The sequence below is a fragment of the Daucus carota genome, chromosome 2 (assembly GCF_001625215.2).
Source record: "Daucus carota subsp. sativus chromosome 2, DH1 v3.0, whole genome shotgun sequence".
NCBI lineage: Eukaryota > Viridiplantae > Streptophyta > Magnoliopsida > Apiales > Apiaceae > Daucus > Daucus carota.
In genome coordinates, this window is record NC_030382.2 from 23,465,750 (window position 1) to 23,481,936 (window position 16,187).

The 16,187-nt window shown below is 40.9% G+C and overlaps 1 non-coding gene and 1 pseudogene across 1 annotated transcript; one reads left to right on the forward strand and one right to left on the reverse strand.

The window, feature by feature from the left end:
• The window catches only part of LOC135150463 (uncharacterized), a 108,235-nt pseudogene that overhangs the window by 22,762 nt on the left and 69,286 nt on the right, over nt 1-16,187 (forward strand).
• LOC135150939 (small nucleolar RNA R71) lies at nt 7,818-7,924 on the reverse strand. The gene has a single exon (XR_010289399.1). It is a non-coding gene; the product is annotated as a small nucleolar RNA R71 (small nucleolar RNA).

Below are 16,187 nucleotides of genomic sequence, written 5' to 3' on the forward strand. Positions count from 1 at the left end.
TAAATCATTTGTACATGAATAATCTAAATTTGAACTTTAAAATGCTTGCTAAAAAGTAACATAATGAATCTGATGGGACGGAGGGAATACATGTTTTTCTATTAGAGAGAAGCTGATTAAAGAAGCTGAGTAAAAAAAAAAGCTACACATCGTAGCTTCTTTTTTGAGCTTTTTTCCCTACAATTAAGCCCTACAGATTTTTTGCCAAACGGTGATCAGATTTAAAGAAGCGGGCTTCTGAGCTTTTAAGCCCAGAATTCCCGCTCCCAAACACCCACTTAATTACACTTTGTAACCCCTAAATTTGCTCCAAACGCAATTTATTACTTTAATTTTAAAACGTGACAATATGCACCCTACACTTAATATTCATGTGCAAGTTGTAACACCTAGTCACTATTCTGTCCAAATTTGCCGTTAACTTTAACTGTTTGAGAGGTAACATTGTGTATATTAGTTTCTAACAACTATTTTACCCTTTAAAATGCGCTTTAAAATGCGTGTCGAGCAATGTGCTCTCTCCGTCCAAATTTATTTGTCTTGTTTCACTTTTTGCGGTCAGATTGACCAAACTTTGACCGGTAATTAGTAATTATTCTTACATGATCATTAAAATCGAAAACATACATTTTATAGTAGAATAGATGTAGATTCTAATAATATATTTATTTAATAATATATTTTTAATAATTATTTTATATATGTAAATTTTTGATTAGTCCATTTTTTTGCATATTTAAATGCTTATCTTTTGTTTATTTTCGTAGTATTAATCGCTTATTTATTTCAGGAAAATGTAGATAAATAAAGAAAGAAGAGAAAATGCAAGAAAATGGAAGAAAAAGAAAAGAAAAGAAGAAAATCAAAATGAGTTGGCAAGTAAGGGGCACATGGAGGGCTATGATCTACCCAACATACAAGGCACATGGATGGTCAAGATTTAGCCACCCTACCCCTAAACCCTAAATCTTTAGCTATAAATTCCCCCATCTCTTTACTTGTAATGACAATCTTTTAACCTAGTTTTTTTTCCTAGTTGGTAGGTAGTATAGTGGTAGATCCTCTTTTGTTCTCTCAATTTCATACCATATTTGTAAACACTTTTCTTTAAATGCAAATTTTCTTTTAGCTTAATCTTGTATTGTCTCTACTCTCTTTCTACAAGTGAAATGATTCTTAGTACCACCATATATGCTTAAGGGCTTTTGGGAAAAGAAGATCTTATAATTATAATTAGTGTAGGTCTTATGATTACTTAAGTTATTTGTTAAAGCTACCTAAATCCTAACACAAAATTAATTTGTGTTAGGGTTTAAAATTAAATCCCCAAATCATTTATGCTTTTACTATTGTTATATGTTAGTTTGCACAGTAGAAATTGTTAAAATAATTATAGTTGAGCAGCCTCCGATTCATTTGCTCTGTTTTTAATCAGTACCTCATTCCCCTGTTTTAGTTTTAATCACACCCCCTTCCCCTGTTTTCGTTTAAGTTTAAACGTATCACCACTGCTCTGCTTTAGTTTGGTTTTAACAACTGTCTTTTAAAACCCGCTTTTCGAATTAGTCAGTGATTTACAATCGAGGCGTTTCCAAGTTCTGTAGCTGATTTTTGGTTAATTTTAGTTTATGTTTTGCTACTTAAATTCGTTTATGCTGAGTTCTTTGAGTTTGTCTCCGAGTCGAGTAGTCTGTTTTCATGCTCTTTGACTTCTGTGAATTTCGTCTGAGTCGCCACCGAGTCTGCAAATTTTGGTTGTTGAATGTTGCTAGTTTAGAGTCAAGTTTGTTTGGGTTTTGAGTTTACAAGGTGTTTCGTTTTGTTGCTTTCTGGGTGTTGTATTTCAGGATCGCCGAGTCATCTCCCCTGTTTTAGTCGAGTTCGTTGCTGTCCATTACTGAGTTCTGAGTAGCTTTGAGTCGTGTTCTGGGTTTCTGCTGTAGTTTTAGTTATGGGTTTTGTATTTTGCTGGGTTTGAAATCGTGCGAGTCACACTCCTCTTTTTGCTGGGTTTTGTCTGCGTTGTTTGGTCGTTTTGTTCTGTGTTTTAAGTTCGCAGTAAGTCGTGGTGTTGCTTGTGTCCGAGTTATGGCCAGCCGAGTCACGACAGCCATCTCCTTTTTCCTGTGTTTTAGCTAAGAGTTATTTGTGATTTGTTTGTTTTGGTCATGCCAAGTTGGACTATTTTGAATGTATTTTAATTTTGATTCTGATAAGTGGTATTTATACACACTTATAGGCCTTCATTTCCACTTAAATTGGTTGGTTGTACTTGAGTGTTTAGTGTCTTTTGATGTGTTTTTAGTGTTTTTCTGTGCAGGTCACGAGTTGAGGTGATGAAGTGATTTTCTATCATTTTACGTTGTTTTTGGTGAATTATTTGCAAGAATAGAGAATTGTGGATTCATCACGACTTGGGATTTTGTGGGTACATCTTCTACAAACCCTCACGAGAACACACTCGTCCACTAGAGCTATCTAGGGGTTTAAAGGGCTTGTTGCATATGCTAAATGCAACCGTGATCACCTACGGAAGTGGTACTAGAGCGAGGAAGGGCATGCACGCGAGAACGAGCTAAATAACGAAGAAACGGGCTGCCAGTGGCAGACAGTAGCGCGCCCGCGCTAGATCTTAGCGCGCCCGCGCTAGCTACTGTCCCACTAGCGCGCCTGCGCTAGTTTAGCGCGGCCGCGCCCAGCAGAGCTGTTCCGGGCCGATTTTTGGAGCTTTTCTGATGGATTTTAGAAGCGGTCAAGGCCCGGTTGACTTGGTCAATGTATCTAATTTCTCATGTGTAAGAACCCTAGCCTCACTTGTATCGTAGAATCGTAATATAGTTTTATCAGTTTTTCTCTTGTAATCAAACACATTATCAGTTTTGTAGTGGATCGTTCTTCGCGAGGAAGTGACAGTTTCGAGCGAGATCGTGAACATCAATTCTGTAACGTTGTGTTCTTTATTATTAATTCAAGCACTTTTATTCCGCTTAATTCTCGTCTTTTATTTATCATGTTTTCATTAGAACCCATGATGTCGATTAGTTCGATTATGAACTAACCGCCTTCATGGGATTCTAATGGATTTATCGATGTAGTCTAGTAACGAATATTAATTGCTTGATTTTGTGACGTACGTTGATTTCTTTGCATGCGTCGTGCTTATTCTTCTTAGAAGCATAGCTAACTTCTAAGTTGTTTGTTAATTCTTTCTGAAGCGAGAGTGGATGATTGAATTTAGAACAATGCCATGTAAACATAGGATTATGTGAATGAAGCATAATTTGTGATAGACTTGAACTATTTTTATCACCCTGTGTAATCACGATAGACGACCTGTTATTAAACCTCTCTGCTTACACTACCGCTATAGAGATATAGGGTCTGAGCTTTGTTGGTGTCCCTGAGATTTCTGTCTTAATTGCGGATTTTGATTGGTATGATATGTGTGCAACGAGAGTTGGCATGTATTACTTTCGTGTTGTCTGATTAGGATCAACAGTCACATGTTAATCAGTAATTTCAATTCTAGATGAATTCGATAATGAAGTTAGAATCCCATGTGTTTTCATATTCTGATTTTGATTAGTAAATTTAGTTATTAGTATAAAAGAACACATCCTTGTTAATTGTCTTAGCAGTGAAAATTACTCATACATTGTTGCATAGGTGCGTATTCTTAATTCACCAGTCTCTGTGGGATCGAACTTAATATATTACTTGTGATCACGTGCGCTTGCGTGTAGATTTTTGCGAACAAGTTTTTGGCGCCGCTGCCGGGGACTCGGTGCTAATTAATTAGTTTATGTACTTGTCATCAGTGTGCATTAAAATTCACTGACTAGGATTCTATTCTTTTCTCACTTTTCTTTTTTTCTTTTGTTTCAGGTATTCAACAATGGAGTATACAAAGACAGCAGTTGGTGAGGCGTCACATGAATTTTCTCGTTTGAAAATCAATGATAATCAGGCTGACACAATTGAGCCAGCGATATCAGCCAGGGGTATTCGAATTAAGCCATCAATCATTCTTAGGCTGTAGGATACTATTCAATTTGGGGGGTCTGTTCTTGAGGACCCAAACCTGCATCTAAGGAAATTCGAGGAATTCAGTATTGCATTGGATTTCAATATCGGACCTAAGGATCTGGTGAAGCTGAGACTCTTTCCATTCACGCTACGTGATGTAGCACGATCGTGGTATCTCTCTCTCTCGGCAAGCACTACTAATAGCTGGAACAAGTTGGAGAAAATATTCTGTACCAGGTTTTATCCTCTAATTAAAGTATCAGCTATCAGAAACACCGAAAGTAAATTCTCTCAATTCTCGGGAGAATATCTTTGTTTAGCTTGGGACCGGTTCAAGAAGATTCTCGAAAATCTCAATGAAGATGGCATGCCTCCTGGAATGGCAATTCATTATTTCTACAGGGGTCTTAATGGTCAATGTAGAGCAGTGTTAGACATGGCAGCTGGAGGAAATCTGTGGAGCAAGAGCTTCGATGATGCTTACGAACTGATAGAGAACCTGGCTGCTGCTGAGCACAGAGACCTAAAGTGGAAAATTCCAAAAGAGAAAGAATCAGAGGATGATGAAGCGGTCGAAGTCACTCAGGAACTTCAGATGACTAATTGGCACAGAATTAGAGCTCACTCCGACTCAATTCCTAATGCATGTGGAGACACTTGTCCTCTACTTTCTACCAGTGCGAGTAGCCAATCTGTAATTCAATCACCTGCTGATTCAACATTGAATGAAGCACAGTACCGAAGGATAATCCGGCGTATTGACGCGGTTGAAGAACGAATCGGTCGCTTTGCTGATATATTAACGGACTCTCTTGCTGAAGCATTCTTAGCACTAGATGTTAATGTTACTTGGAATTCGTTTGGTTATGGAACGAGGTATCCTCCACAGGATACTTCATCGGAATCGGATTAATTCTGGACTTCACGTCAAGCTAACGACGTTAAACAAGCGCTTCGTGGGAGGCAACCCGCGCATAGGAACCATGTTGTACCGTTGTAAACCTCAAAAACGCAAAAAACGAGAAAACTCGGCCCTGGGTGGCAGACACTAGCGCGCCCGCGCTAGTGTCCAGCGCGCCCGCGCTAAGTTGCTCAGCGCGCCCGCGCTACACTTAGCGCGCCCGCGCTACTGTCTGCCCAGAAGCCCGATTTTCTCCCAAAAATATTTTATTTTCCGTCTTTAAAAGCCCACAATCCTAATTTTGCATGCCTAGCCCGAAATATATCCTCCATAACCCTAACTCAGCTCTCAAAATCCTATATAAACACAAAATCCATCTCCAATTCCTATTCTAATTCTATAAACCCTACTTATATATATACACCTCCATACACACAACCACCATCAAATCTCTCAAACCCACTACACACAAATCTCTTGCAACTCTAGATCTCTATCAATGGCACCCAAAAGAGCCCGAAGAACACAAGGACCAAGCACCCAAGCCCCTACATCTAGCGATTCTTCCTCGATGGGTGAGGTTGAATTCACCTCCGATGGTGCACGAACCGAGTTTCAACGGCTTATGAATAAGTCGATAGTCAAGGAGAGAGGATTCCTACCCACAGCAGAAGATGGTGAGCTCTTAAGCATGATTCAAGAAAGGGGATGAGAGTCTTTTTGCGAGGCTCTGATAAGTGGTATTTATACACACTTATAGGCCTTCATTTCCACTTAAATTGGTTGATTGTACTTAAGTGTTTAGTGTCTTTTGATGTGTTTTTATTGTTTTTCAGTGCAGGTCACGTGTTGAGGTGATGAAGTGATTTTCTATCATTTTAGGTTGGTTTTGGTGCATTATTTGCAAGAATAGAGAATTGTTGATTCACCGCGACTTGGGATTTTGTGGGTACATCTTCTACAAACCCTCACGAGAGCACACTCGTCCACTAGAGCTATCTAGGGGTTTAAAGGGCTTGTTGCATATGCTAAATGCAACCGTGATCACCTACGGAAGTGGTACTAGAAGCGAGGAAGGACATGCACGCGAGAACGAGCGAGAAACGAAGAAACGAGGCTGCCATGACAGACAGTAGCGCGCCCGCGCTAACTTCTAGCGCGCCCGCGCTACAGTCTGCTGCAACTAGCGCGCCTGCGCTAGTTTAGCGCGGCCGCGCCCAGCAGAACTTTCCCGGGCCGATTTTTACAGCTTTTCTGATGGATTTTCGCAGCGGTCGAGGCCCGGTTGACTTGGTCAACGTATTTTTATTTCTCGTGTGTAAAACCCTAGCCTCGGAGAAGTAGTTTAGTAGAGAGAACAATATCGTAGTTAAATATATTTCATTGAAGCACATTATCAGTTTTGTATTAGATCGTTCTTCGCGAGGAAGTGACAGTTTCGAGCGAGATCGTGAACATCAAATCTGTAACGTGTGATCTTTATTATTAATTCAAGCATTTTTATTCCATTTAATTCTTGTCTTTATTCTATCATGTTTTCATTAGAACCCATGATGTCGATTGGTTCGATTATGAACTAACCGCCTTCATGGGATTCTAATGGATTTATCGATGTAATCTAGTATCGAATATTAATTACTTGATTATGTGACGTACGTTGATTTCTTTGCATGAGCCGTGCTTATTCTTCTTAGGAGAGTAGCTAACTTCTAAGTTGTTTGTTAATTCTCTCTGAAGCGAGAGTGGATGATTGAATTTAGAACTATGCCATGTAAACATAGGATTATGTGAATGAAACATAATTTGTGGTAGACTTGAACTATTTTTATCACCCTGTGTAATCACGATAGATGACTTGTTATTAAACCTCTCTGCTTACACTACCGCTATAGAGATATAGGGTCTGAGCTTTGTTGGTGTCCATGAGATTTCTGTCTTAATTGCGGATTTTGATTGGTATGATATGTGTGCAACGAGAGTTGGCATGTATTACTTTCGTGTTGTCTGATTAGGATCAACAATCGCATGTTAATCAGTAATTTCAATTCTAGATGAATTCGATAATGAAGTTAGAATCCCATGTGTTTTCCTATTCTGAATTTGATTAGTAATTTTAGTTATTAGTATAAAAGAAACCATCCTTGTTAATTGTCTTAGCAGTGATAATTGATTATATATTGTTGCATAGGTGCGTATTCTTAATTCACCAGTCTCTGTGGGATCGAACTTAATATATTACTTGTGATCACGTGCGCTTGCGTGTAGATTTCACCGAACAAGTTTTTGGCGCCGCTGCCGGGGACTCGGTGTTAATTAGTTTATGTACTTGTCATCAGTGTGCATTAAAATTCACTGACTAGGATTCTAATCTCTTCTCACTTTTCTTCTTTTCTTTATTTCAGGTACTTGGGTCGCGTTTATGCAAACACGTTCTCAAACCCGTAAAAGAAAAGCAATTGATTCATCTTCATCTTCTTCTTCTGATTCTGAAACAATGACAGAACCTGAAGCACAACCAGACAGTAAGGCATTGAAGGATTTCTCTATGCCAAAAATCGATGATATCCAATCAAGCATTGTCAGGCCTGCAATCGCAGCCAAAGCCTTTGAAATCAAACCAGGAACTATTCAAATGGTCCAGAACTCGGTACAGTATGGGGGTTCTCCTACTGAAGACCCCAATATGCATATACGGAATTTTATAGAGATCTGTGACACTTTCAAATTTAATGACGTCTCTGATGAAGCTGTGAAACTAAGGCTTTTCCCATTTTCACTGAGAGATAAAGCTAAGAGATGGTTACATTCTTTACCACCTGGTTCGATTACTACATGGGAAGATCTAGCTCAGAAATTTCTCACTAAATTCTTCCCCATGGCAAAGACTGCTGCACTACGAAATGCTCTATCTCAATTCTCTCAACAATCAGGAGAAACATTCTGTGAAGCCTGGGAGCGATATAAGGAGATGCTAAGGAAGTGTCCCCATCATGGCATGCCGGATTGGATGCAAATAAACAGTTTCTATAATGGTCTAGGACCTCAATCCAGACCTATGCTTGATGCTGCTTCTGGAGGTGCATTATGGGCTAAGAGTTATGAAGAAGCTTATGATCTTATTGAAATGATGGCTGCTAATGAATATCAGAACCCTACTCAAAGACTTACTCAAGGGAAGGTAGCCGGAATTCTTGATCTTGACACGTCTACAGCTATAGCAGCTCAACTTAAGGCTCTCACGATGAAGGTCGATTCTCTGGCCACCAAGGAATTCAACAGCCAATCTCTATTTGCGAATTATGTGCTGGTACTCATGCTACCGATCAGTGTGCCATTTCTAGTGAATCAGCACAATTTGTGAGCAACTTTCAGAGAGGTCAACAGCCTGCTCCAGCTACTTACCATCCTAACAACCGAAATCATCCGAATTTCAGCTGGAGTAATAATCAGGGCTATAATCAGCCTCAACAAGGATTTCAACAGGGACCTAAACAGTACAGTCAGGCTGGGGCTTCACAACAGTATGCAACTAAACAGCCATATCACCCTCCGGGATTTCAGAATCATGGGCAAACAACTAACGAAAGGTCTGACATGGAAGAGCTAAGACTCATGTACAAGAGTCAAGCAGTAACTTTAAAAGCCTTGGAGACACAAGTCGGTCAGTTGGCTAACGCTCTATTAAGCAGACCACAGGGGAATCTCCCTAGTGATACAGAGGTACCAGGTAAGAGGGACCCTAAGGAGCAAGTCCAATCCATTACGCTGAGATCTGGAAAAACTACAACAGGGCCTACCTCAACATTAGTACAAGATCGGGATGATGAACCGCAAGAAATTCCAGCAGAACTTCCTTCGAATACAAATAGCATAAAACCTACTGTTGAAATGGACAAGGCTATTCCTACTGCTGCTCCAGTATCAAAGCCATTATATCCACCACCTCCGTTTCCTAGGAGGTTAAAAAAACAGCAGCTGGATAAACAATTTGGTAAATTCCTTGAAGTTTTCAAAAAGCTTCACATCAACATTCCGTTTGCTGAAGCACTCGAGCAAATGCCTAGCTATGCCAAGTTCATGAAGGGTATTCTTTCGAAAAAGCTAAAGCTTGAGGAGTTAGAGACAGTAGCTCTAACAGAGGAATGTAGCGCTGTGCTCCAACAAAAATTACCACCTAAGCTGAAAGACCCGGGAAGCTTTACTATTCCTTGCACTATTGGGAAGTTCTCTTTTGATAAGTGTCTGTGCGATTTGGGAGCTAACATCAATCTGATGCCTCTATCGATCTTCACACAACTTGGCCTGCCAGAGCTCAAGCCGACAAACATGTCTTTACAGCTGGCTGATCGTTCGATCACATATCCGAGGGGTATAATTGAAGATGTGCTGGTCAAGGTTGACAAATTAATATTTCCAGCCGACTTTGTGATTCTTGATTTTGAAGAAGACAAAAGAATTCCTATAATCTTGGGCAGACCCTTCTTAGCCACCGGACAAACCTTGATCGATGTACAAAAAGGAGAACTTACAATGAGAATACAAGATCAAACGGTCTCGTTCAACGTATTCAATGCAATGAAATTACCAACCGATGAGGAATCTTGTTTCAGTATGGATGTGCTTGATACTATGGCAGAAGCTAATAGCCATCGGGTTTTACAGAATGATGCATTGGAAGCAATCCTTACCAATGATGAGGAATTGGACAGTGAAGAAGAATTGGAAGAAATCCATCACCTTAACTCATCACCTTGGCGTAGGAATTTTGAACCACCTATCGAATCTCTTGGCTTGGAAGAACAAAAGGAAGATCATAAACCACTACAACCATCAGTGATCGAAGCACCTAAACTTGAACTTAAACCGCTCCCGGATCACTTGAGGTATGCTTTTCTTGGTGAATGTTCTACTCTTCCTGTTATTATTGCAGCTAACTTGTCAGGTGAGGAAGAGGAAAAACTTTTGAGGGTGCTAAGGGAATTCAAAACAGCAATTGGGTGGACTATAGTTGATATCAAGGGAATCAGTCCATCATTTTGTCAACACAAAATTCTCATTGAAGAAGGGAGCAAACCCTCAGTAGAACAACAGAGAAGGTTGAATCCTATCATGAAGGAAGTTGTAAAGAAAGAAATTCTTAAATGGCTCGATGCAGGTATCATATATCCAATTTCAGACAGCTCATGGGTGAGTCCGGTACAATGTGTGCCTAAAAAAGGAGGCATGACAGTAGTAGCCAACGAAAAAGGTGAACTCATCTCAACTAGAACTGTCACTGGTTGGAGGATTTGCATGGACTACAGAAAGCTGAATAAAGCTACAAGAAAGGATCACTTCCCTCTGCCATTCATTGATCAGATGCTTGATAGGTTGGCTGGCCATGAGTTCTATTGCCTGTTAGATGGGTATTCTGGCTATAATCAGATTGCTATTTCTCCGGAGGATCAAGAAAAGACAACCTTTACATGTCCTTATGGTACATTTGCATTTCGAAGAGTACCTTTTGGCTTATGTGGTGCACCAACCACTTTTCAAAGGTGCATGATGGCAATATTCTCAGAGATGATCGGCATCAACGTGGAGGTATTCATGGACGACTTCTCTGTATTTGGAACATCTTATGACGAATGCCTCACGAATCTGAGAATGGTTCTTAAGCGATGTGTGGAAACTAATCTGATTCTCAATTGGGAAAAATGCCATTTCATGGTGCAAGAAGGAATCATATTGGGACATAAAGTATCCGCCAAAGGACTAGAAGTTGATAAAGCAAAGGTAGAAACAATTAAAAATCTTCCCCCACCACTCTCGGTTAAGGGCATCCGAAGCTTCCTTGGTCATGCAGGTTTCTATCGGAGGTTCATCAAGGACTTCTCAAAAATTTCCAAACCTCTTTGCAATCTGTTAGAGAAAGACATTCCATTCAAATTTGATGAAAAGTGCTTGGAAGCATTTGAAATTTTGAAAAAGAAATTGACATCAGCACCTATCATCACTGCACCTGATTGGAGTAAACCATTCGAATTAATGTGTGATGCCAGTGACTATGCTGTAGGAGCCGTATTGGGCCAGCGTACAAGTAATGTGTTTCATGTTATCTATTATGCTAGCAAAACATTAAATGATGCACAATTGAACTACACTACTACTGAAAAAGAACTTCTAGCTATTGTCTTTAGCTTTGAGAAGTTCAGGTCTTATCTTCTTGGAACAAGGGTAGTGGTATATACTGATCATGCAGCCATTCGGTATCTCATCTCAAAGAAGGATTCTAAACCAAGACTAATTCGCTGGGTTCTATTACTCCAAGAGTTTGATGTCGAAATTAAAGATCGGAAGGGCACAGAAAATCAGGTAGCAGATCATTTATCCCGACTAGAAGATCACAGCAAACAACTTACCGACAGCACTCTAATTAATGAATTCTTCCCAGATGAACAGTTGTTTGGAGTTGAGGCTGAAGAGCCATGGTTTGCTGACATTGTAAATTATCTGGTGAGTAAGGTCATTCCTCCAGAATTCTCTTATGCTCAACGCAAGAAATTCCTTCACGATGTGAAATGGTATATTTGGGATGAACCCTTTCTGTTTAAACAAGGAGTCGATCAAATTCTCAGACGATGTATTCCCAATAATGAAGTTGAGGGAGTTTTGCGCGAGTGCCATTCCACTGGTTATGGGGGCCATTATAGCGGAGAGAAAACAGCAAAGAGGGTACTTCAAGCAGGTTTTTACTGGCCAACTCTGTTTAAAGATGCTCATCAGTTCGTGTTGGGTTGCGATCGTTGTCAACGTACAGGTAATATTTCTAGGAGGAATGAAATGCCTCTTAAAATGCTTTTGGAAGTCGAAATATTTGATGTTTGGGGTATTGACTTTATGGGACCGTTTGTTTCGTCTTGCAACAACCAGTATATTCTATTAGCAGTTGATTATGTGTCTAAATGGGTGGAGGTGAAAGCTATACTGACAAATGATGCTAAAGTGGTCTTGCAATTTCTTCAAAAACAAATCTTTACCCGTTTCGGAGTCCCTAGAGTCATTATCAGTGATGAAGGCTCTCATTTTTGCAATCGGAAATTCACAACCTTGATGTCGAGGTATAATATCAATCACCGGGTTGCTACTGCATATCATCCTCAAACGAATGGTCAAGCTGAAGTGTCTAACAGAGAGATCAAACGCATATTAGAGAAGGTGGTTAACCCTTCTAGGAAGGACTGGTCCTTACGATTAGATGAGGCTGCTTGGGCCTATCGAACAGCTTACAAAACACCGTTGGGTACTTCTCCATTTCAGCTAGTGTTTGGGAAAGCTTGTCACTTACCAGTAGAGTTGGAACATAAAGCTTATTGGGCACTAAAGAAGTTGAATTTCGACTTACAGTTAGCTGGAGAAAAACGCATGATTCAACTCAACGAGTTGGAGGAGTTCCGCCTCCGTGCTTATGAAAATAACAAACTCTACAAAGAAAAGGTGAAAAGATTGCATGATCAGCGGCTGATACAGAAATCGTTTGTGGTTGGTCAATTGGTTCTATTGTATAACTCTCGGCTGAAGCTGTTTCCAGGGAAACTCAAGTCACGTTGGTCAGGGCCATTTACAGTCAAGACGGTATTTCCCCACGGTGCGGTAGAAATCTATGCAAAATCACCGGATGAATCATTTAAGGTCAATGGTCAAAGGTTGAAGCCTTATTTTGGTGGAAATGTGAATCGTGAGGTACAAACCACGATACTTCAATCGGAATCGGATTAATTCTGGACTTCACGTCGAGCTAACGACGTTAAACAAGCGCTTCGTGGGAGGCAACCCACGCATTGGAACCACATTGTACCATTGTAAACCTCAAAAACACAAAAATCGAAAAAATTCAGCCCCCGGTGTCAGACACTAGCGCGCCCGCGCTAGTGTCCAGCGCGCCCGCGCTAAGTTGCACAGCGCGCCCGCGCTACACTTAGCGCGGCCGCGCTACTGACTGCCGAGTCAGGCGATTTTTCTCCCAAAAATATTTTCTTTTCGTTTTTAAAAGCCCACAATCCTAATTTTGCATGCCTAGCCCGAAATACATCCCATAAAACCCTAACTCAACTCTCCAATCCTTATATAAACACAAAACCCATCTCCAAATCCCATTATAATTCTCTAAGCCCTAATTATATATACACATCCATACACACAACTACCTCCAATTCTCTCAAACCCACTACACACAAACCTCTTGCAACTCTAAATCTCTACCAATGGCACCCAAAAGAGCCCGAAGATCACAAGGAACTAGCTCACAAGCCCCTGCATCTAGCGATTCTTCCTCGATGGGTGAGGTTGAGTTCACCTCCGATGGAGCACGAACCGAATTTCAACGGCTTATGAATAAGTCGTTAGTTAAGGAGAGGGGATTCTTACCCACGGCGGAAGATGGTGAGCTATTGAACATGGTTCAAGAACGAGGTTGGGAGTCTTTTTGCGAGGCTCCGGAGGCGGTTCCCTTGGCTATTATTCGAGAGTTTTATGCTAATGCCAAGGAGAATCGCGATGGATTCACGGTGGTGCGGGGAATCCGAGTTGATTATAGTGCGGAGGCGATCCGTAGAGTTATTGGGGGGCGTGCCAAGCGCCATAATGAAGAAGATTGGGTTGTTGAGAGGATTGGGCGTGCCAAACGCCGGTTTGATGATGATCCGATTGATCTTGAGCGGTTGGTGTATGACATGTGTGTACCGGACACGCATTGGAAGATGACTGCACCTCCTTTGCCGGCACATGTTTCTTTTCCTGCAGCCGCTTTGAACAGGTATGCGAAGGCGTGGAATGCCTTCATCTGTGCTAACATCATGCCATCTTCACATGGGCATGAGGTGACAGTGGATAGAGCTATTCTGCTCTTTGGGATTGTCTCAGGCAAGTATATTGATCTGGGACATGTTATTCATCAGGGGATGCTGAGGTTCTTACGGGGAGGAACCACTGGTGCCATTCCATATGGCACAATTGTTACGAAGCTCTGTCGATCAAGCGGTGTTCGTTGGCCAGCCAACGAGCAACTACAGTTGCCGGGAACACCTATTGATCATTCGGCGATCAGTCGAATGACGGAGTGGGATGGAGGAGTTCCCCACCCTCGAGGCCTCGGGTACATATATGATGAGGTGCCAGGGGGACGTCCAGCATTTGTGAGGAGGGAGCAGACTAGAGCTTCTGGAGCTGGCACTTCTCAGACGGAGAGGAGCTCCGAACCGATGGGAGATGTTCATTATCGCCGCCTAGCGAGACGGATGGACACCATGCACGACATCCACCAGAGGTTTGCTTTTGACTTGACACAGGCTCTAGGTAGTGCTTACCAGGCACAGGGGGTCACAGTTCAGTGGCCAGTATTCGGAGCAGGGATGCAGTATCCTCCACCTGATTCACCTCCAGCAGAGGAGGGGGAGGACTCGGACTCCGAGTAGGTATGTGGGCGCTCTAGCCTTTTTATCACTTTCAATGGGGACATTGAAAATTTTAAGTTTGGGGGTGGTAATCTAAGGAAGAGCATATTATTGTGTAGTTTATTGCATGTGTAGTTAGTTCATGTAGTTCACATTTTTTTTATTTTATTTTATTTTGTTTTTATTTCTCACGTTTTTTTTTCTCATATTTTTTTATTTTATTTTTACATGTTTAGTAGTAATTGTCGTAGTTAGTATCACGAGCATTTGCATGAATTATGAAGTTAAGCCAAGTTAATTGCCTATGATGAGTTATGTGCGTAGTTCTTGATTAGTAACTTCAATTGCAATGCTAGGTTAGTACTTGGAAATTGCTTGTGTTGGAAATTGTAATTCACATATGTTCTTGAGATAGGATTTAGACGAAATTCCATGAATTCTAGGATTGAATTGAACACCCTTCAACTTAGGTCTGTAAATCTTAAGTTTGGGGGAACTGAGGAGTAGATATACCTTTCTAAAAAAAAAAAAAAAAAAAAAGAAAAGAAAAAAATAGAAAAAAAAAGAGAAAAAGAAAAAAGAAATAGTAGTAAATAAATTCACTAGAAAAAAAAATAAGTGGTAGAATTAACTAGGTTGAGCTCATTAGTACTCGAGTAATTAAGTCTGAGGGGACTTTGTGCCTAACAACCTAAAGCCCTTCGTGGTTTGGGATTGTTGACCCAACGCTCGCTACATGGGTACTAGTGCATAAATCTTTAGGGATCTCAACCATTGCACGGTTAAATAAACCACTAGAATAAAGTGAATAATTGGTGTGTGAAGTCTTGTGGTGTTCGTAACGCATTTACACTGCGAAGCGCTCTGACCTTAGACCGAGCAATTAATCACCAATGAAAAGAAAAAAAAAATAGTGAATAAAATAGAAGGGTGTGGACATTCTTTGGGACCTTGGCTTTTAGTTGGACTTGAGTGACGGGGTGTTAGTTTTGAACTTTTACGATTCTTGATTGGGATTCTGTGGGAGTAGTAGTTTTTGTCTTGTCTCAATAAAAGAGCATGCTTGCACACACTAGCACTCCACACTTGTAAATAGATGAGTAATTGACTTGGTCGCGAGAGAGATGAAATTCAAGAACATTAGCACAATCTGAGGTATTATAATTGACAAGGCAATTACTTCATAGTTTACTCATTCATCACGTAGTTGCATTCATGCATTGCATTGTATTATTGTATAGTGTTGTTGACGCTTGAGGACAAGCATCAGTTTAAGTTTGGGGGTGTGATAAGTGGTATTTATACACACTTATAGGCCTTCATTTCCACTTAAATTGGTTGATTGTACTTAAGTGTTTAGTGTCTTTTGATGTGTTTTTATTGTTTTTCTGTGCAGGTCACGAGTTGAGGTGATGAAGTGATTTTCTATCATTTTAGGTTGGTTTTGGTGCATTATTTGCAAGAATAGAGAATTGTTGATTCACCGCGACTTGGGATTTTGTGGGTACATCTTCTACAAACCCTCACGAGAGCACACTCGTCCACTAGAGCTATCTAGGGGTTTAAAGGGCTTGTTGCATATGCTAAATGCAACCGTGATCACCTACGGAAGTGGTACTAGAAGCGAGGAAGGACATGCACGCGAGAACGAGCGAGAAACGAAGAAACGAGGCTGCCATGACAGACAGTAGCGCGCCCGCGCTAACTTCTAGCGCGCCCGCGCTACAGTCTGCTGCAACTAGCGCGCCTGCGCTAATTTAGCGCGGCCGCGCCCAGCAGAACTTTCCCGGGCCGATTTTTACAGCTTTTCTGATGGATTTTCGCAGCGG